Source organism: Pristiophorus japonicus, unplaced genomic scaffold, assembly GCF_044704955.1.
Source record: "Pristiophorus japonicus isolate sPriJap1 unplaced genomic scaffold, sPriJap1.hap1 HAP1_SCAFFOLD_70, whole genome shotgun sequence".
Classification (NCBI taxonomy): Eukaryota; Metazoa; Chordata; class Chondrichthyes; family Pristiophoridae; genus Pristiophorus; species Pristiophorus japonicus.
Window position 1 is genome coordinate 2,296,779 of NW_027254613.1, and position 5,463 is coordinate 2,302,241.

General features: G+C 47.4%; 1 non-coding gene across 1 annotated transcript; it reads right to left on the bottom strand.

Annotated features, from left to right (window-relative positions):
- Window positions 1–4,993: 4,993 nt before the first annotated feature.
- On the bottom strand, window positions 4,994–5,065 carry trnaw-cca (transfer RNA tryptophan (anticodon CCA)). Its single transcript has one exon. It is a non-coding gene; the product is annotated as a tRNA-Trp (tRNA).
- Window positions 5,066–5,463: the final 398 nt, after the last annotated feature.

Below are 5,463 nucleotides of genomic sequence, written 5' to 3' on the forward strand. Positions count from 1 at the left end.
AGTTTTTAACTGTGTTTTCCCTGAGGATTCGGTGCTGCACGATTCCAATTTGTCATTGCACGTTTTGACTGCACAAACATATTCCGCAAACATTACCAGCTGTGCTGTTATCCAGTGAGTTCCCACTCCAATACTTTTATGAGCATACAGTTCAAGTGTAGAGTTTGAGTGTATACAGAACTGTACAGTGATATCAGAAAATTTTACAAGGTTGTGGGACATTGTGTTTTGTTAATATTGAACCACGAATATGAATCAATCCATTTTTTCCAATATTTAATTGAGCAAGTTTACAAAATGTTTCCACCCAATTTTGAACCAGGAACTTTTCGCTTGTGAGGCAAATGTGACAACCACTACACTACGGAAACACTGCATTTGAAGTAATGTTAGGAACATAACCAGAGCTTTAACCTACACCGCTGGACTTTACTTCAGGAGCTGGTTTTACGAGAATAGAAAGACGGTGCTATATTTAGGAAGGCTGTGAGTGTGGTAGGAATTGATCCAGTGTTTCCCAGACTTTACACATAGGAACAGGAGCTGGCTATTTAGCAGCGAGTGTTTAGGATCTGGAATGTACTGGAGGCAGACTCAATCTTATCTTTCAAACAGGAGTTGGATAAGTGTCTGAAGGAAAAACAATTGCAGGCCTCAGGGGAACGAGCGGGGGAGTGGGACTCGCTGAGAGTCGGCACGGGCTCGACGGGCCGAATGGCCTTCCGTGCTGTAACCATTCCATGATTCTATAAGTTAGTGGCACATTTCATAGTGTGGGTGGAAGCAGAACATTGCAAAGTGACATGGATTGAGTCGGCAATACAAGATGCATCTGATTCAGGAGATTCGGGGGGTGTGGAAATTCGGGAGTTTAATGAATTTGAAAGGAACATTTTTGTTTTGTGCAGTTTTGGTCAGAGAAATGTTTGTGGAAGGAATTTTTTGCACAGAGGAATGCAGCATTTAATCTTATGCCTTAACACTTCTTTCTGGGTGTCGGGGTCACATTTCTTTTCGATGTCATTCTTCCAGAATTGATATTTCATTTGCTGTTTCACATTAACCAGATTCTTGCTCTAAAGTCAGTCGCACTGTTTCCCCAGTCTCCTGTTGATGTTACCAGCAATGAACATTTTGAATCAGATCCCTAAAGCACAGTGTGTAAAATGGGACATGTTTTAACAATTAACTTGGAGCTCGCACCCCTGAATTCAAGATTAAGATTCTCATGCTCGACCGATTGATCGAGCCGGGCTTCTGCCAAATGCACGTTTTTGTCGCTGATTGCAGCCAGGCGCCTGTTGGCTCCGCCCCAGATGTTTAAACTTGCTGTCGAGAAACTGACAGAATCCTCTTGAATGGTGGATCAGGCTCGAGGGGCCGAAAGGCCTACTCCGGCTCCGAATCCTGACATGTTTATGATCTTATAACCTTTCACAGGAGAACAAACTCGCCCCTGAGCATGCATGAGGAGAAAGCTCCAGAAAATATTACCACCCGGTGAGCTTTTGTTTGTAAGTGTTAAGTCCTGACCCTGCAGTACAGACTCAGACGAGGCACATGCTGAAGTCAAGGTCACTCTGGACCTGCACCTTTATTTCACAGCTCTCAAGTGCCACACTTGCCTGATACCTGCCTTTATATACCTGTGTGGAACAGGTATGCAGTGTCTCCTGCAAGTGCACCCCTGATGGTAACGTATGCTTGTGGTTACAGGTCATATCTAGTTACAGTCATGTATAGCATGGTAAGATACAGTTATATACAGTAGTGTGAGATACATGACATCAAACACCCCCAAGGTCTTATAGTCTCTATAGATTCAGACTCTCAGGTGATCTACGCTCTCGCGTGGAGCGTCTTAGTTGTGGTTCAGTTGTTTGCCTTGGTGCCTGTTTTTCTTTCAGTGTGATTGCTGGTATCTCGTCTGGGCTGTCTGTTGAGACTGCCCTTTCCTCAGGTTGTTCCCTCTGTCTGTCCATCAGGTGTGGTGTGAGTTCCATACTGTAGTCTGCCGATCGTCCTGCAGTATTGTTGGTGAATCTACTTTTTACTTGGTCTACATGCCTCCGACAGGTTTGGCGATTGTCCATTTGTACAACCAGTAGCCTGTTTCCTTCCTTGCCTGTTACTGTCCCTGTACGTCATTTGGGACCCCTGCCATAGTTTAGCACAAGCACTTTGTCCCCGATCTCATTCCACCTCCCCCTCAAATTTAGGTCATGGTACTCAGTTAGCTTCCGGCGCTTAGCCTCAACAATTTCATGCATGTCTGGGAGGATTAACGAGAGCCTGGTCTTTAAGGTTAATTTCATCAATAGTTGCGCGGGGGGAACCCCAGTCAACGAATGTCGACGAGATCTGTATGCCAGCAGCAGTCGCGACAGGCGGCTCTGCAGCGTGGGACCTTGGATTCTGAGCATGCCTTGTTTAATGATCTGCACTGCTTGCTCCGCCTGGCCATTGGAGGCCGACTTTAACGGTGCCGTCTTAATGTGATTTATGCCGTGGTCAACTATAAATTCTTGAAATTCTGCGCTAGTGATGCACGGACCATTATCACTGACCAATATATCAGGAATTCCGTACATTGCAAACATGATTCTCAGGCTCTCCACAGTGGTGGAGGTAGTGCTCGAGTTTAAAATGGTGAACTCGATCCATTTGGAAAATGCATCAACAACTACGAGGAACATTTTGCCCATGAATGGGCCCGCATCGTCTACATGCACCCGCGACCACAGTTTTTGTGAGCCAGGGCCAGGGGCTTAGGGGGGCCTCCCTGGGGGCATTACTGAGTTGGGCACAAATGGTGCACCGACGGATGCAGAGCTCCAGGTCCGCGTCAATGCTAGGCCACCAGACGTGGGATCTGGCTATGGCCTTCATTAGGACGATCCCCGGTTGCTCGCGGTGGAGCTCCCGGACAAACGCCTCTCAGCCTCGTAAGGGCATAACTACTCGGCTGCCCCACATCAGGCAGTCTGCCTGCAGTGATAGTTCATGCCTGCGCCTATGGAAAGGTTTGATCTCCTCGGGGCAGGCATCGCGGGTCTCTGCCCAGTCACCAGATAAAACGCATCTTTCGTCCAGGTTCTGATTTGGTGCGACATCGTGGGCGAACCTGTGGATTCAAAGGCATGACCATCTCACAGTCCTGTTCGTCCGAACCTTCTGTGGTCGCCAGGGGTAGCCTGCTAAGCGCATCGGCAAAGTTGTCTGTGCCTGGTCTGTGCCTTATTGTGTAGTCGTAAGACACCAGCATGAGTGCCCACCGCTGAATGCGTGCCGAGGCTTTGGCGTTTATTGCCTTGCACTCAGATAGCAGGGACGTGAGGGGTTTATGGTTGGTTTCTAACCCGAAATTGGCCACGAAAAGTTATTGGTGCATCTTTTTGACATCGTACACGCACGCGAGCTCCTCCTTCTCAACCATATCGTATCCGCACGCCGCCCGCGAAAGTGACCTGGAGGCATAAGCAATAGGTTGTAATTTACCCGCATCATTGACGTGCTGTAAAATGCACCCGATCCTGTACGCTGACGCATCACATGTAAGAACTAACTTTTTACCTGGGTCAAAAAAGGCTAAAACACTGTTGGAACATAGAAGATTGAGTTCTTTATTGAAGGCGCGTTCTTGGGCGTCCCCCCAAAACCAATCGCACCCCTTTCTGAGTAGCATGTGGAGAGGCTCCAGCAGCGTGCTCAAGTTCTGCATAAAGTTCCCAAAGTAATTGAATAGCCCGAGAAAGGCAGGCAGTTCCGAGATATTCCAGGGCCTGGGTGCCAGACGAATTGCTTCGGTTTTTGATTCTGTTGGGCAGATTCCATCAGCGGCAATCCTTCTATCCAAAAATTCAACCTCAGGCGCGAGAAACAGACACTTGGAATTGTTAACTCTTAGGCCTACTCGATCCAATCGACTTAGTACTTCCTGCAAATTGCGGAGATGGGAGTCGGTGTCCCTGCCCGTGATGAATATTTCATCTTGAAACACAACCGTCCCCAGGATGGACTTGAGCAGACTCTCCATGTTGCGCTGGAATATAGCAGCTGCCGACCTGATGCCGAATGGGCATCGATTGTACATAAAAAGCGCTCGATGTGTGTTGATGGTGGTGAGTAGCTGAGACTCTTTGGTCAGTTCTTGCGTCATATACGCAGATGTAAAATCTAGTTTCGAGAAAAGGTTTCCTCCAGCCAACGTGGCAAATAGGTCCTCTGCTCTGGGCAGCGGGTATTGGTCCTGCAGGGAGACTCTGTTTATGGTAGACTTGTAATCCCCACAGATTTGTACGGATCCATCAGGCTTCATGACGGGGATGATGGGACTTGGCCAGTCGCTAAATTTCACGAATTAGATAATGCCTTCCCGCAGGTCCAGTTCGTGTTCAATCTTTTCCCTCATCACATAAGGCACAGCTCTAGCCTTGTGATGGACCGGTCTGGCATCCTGTGTGATGTAGATTTTAACTTTAGCCCCTTTGAAGGTACCCACACCTGGCTGAAAGAGATTTTCAAAACGACTTAGAACTGCAGAGTAGTGTGAGATACATGACAGTAAGGTGAACGTGTGAACGACTACACTGCGGAAACATCTCCACCTTCAGCACCAGGTCAGACGGAGATGCTGAGCGAGCAGGTGAACTGCAGAATCCCACTTTTTAGGAGCTGATCGTTGTGCCAAGCAAATGAGTTTTGCTTAATGACTAAAAATGAAAGGTGCTAGAAGTGGGATTCAAACCCACACTTTCAGAGCAGACTTAACACAACAGCTTGGACCGCTCGGCTGTCCTGACGATCCAGTGCTGTGTATGGCCACCTGCAGGTTGATTTTGAACTTTTGTGTCTTGTCACAAGAAATAAATGAGGGCAACAGGTGTTTCTCTGACTGACACCGGGGAAACAGTGAGACAGACTTTGGAGCAAGGGTCTGGTTATTGCCAAACAGCAAAGAAAATATTAATTCCGGGATTACCCAAAAGAGCAGTGACCTCGACGTGATTTGAACACGCAACCTTCTGATCTGGAGTCAGACGTGCTACCTTTGCGCCACAAGGCCGACACAGGGAACTTGAGATGTTCGTCTATATGAAGATTCTGCAATACAAGGGGCTTTAAAATCCCTGCCCATTCCCACCAGGTATCAGAAGAAGCGCTCACCTGCCAGTCACCGTATGTTTTTTGTTTAACTTTTGTGTTGTTTTCACGGGAAAGCATCATTAATTAACCCGTCATCTTCTTTTGTACAATGAAAGAAATGCTGACTGAGGGACAGTCGATACTTCAATCATTTGTTCTGTGCTTTGCATGTCAACTGTTCAACCATATCCCATTTTACACACTGTGTTTTAGGAGTCTGGTTCAAAATCCTCATCGCTGGCGACACCAGGAATCTGGTGCAACTTTTGTCAAATTTAACAGCACCGGTTATTCCGACACGCCAAAGTTCCCCGGTGG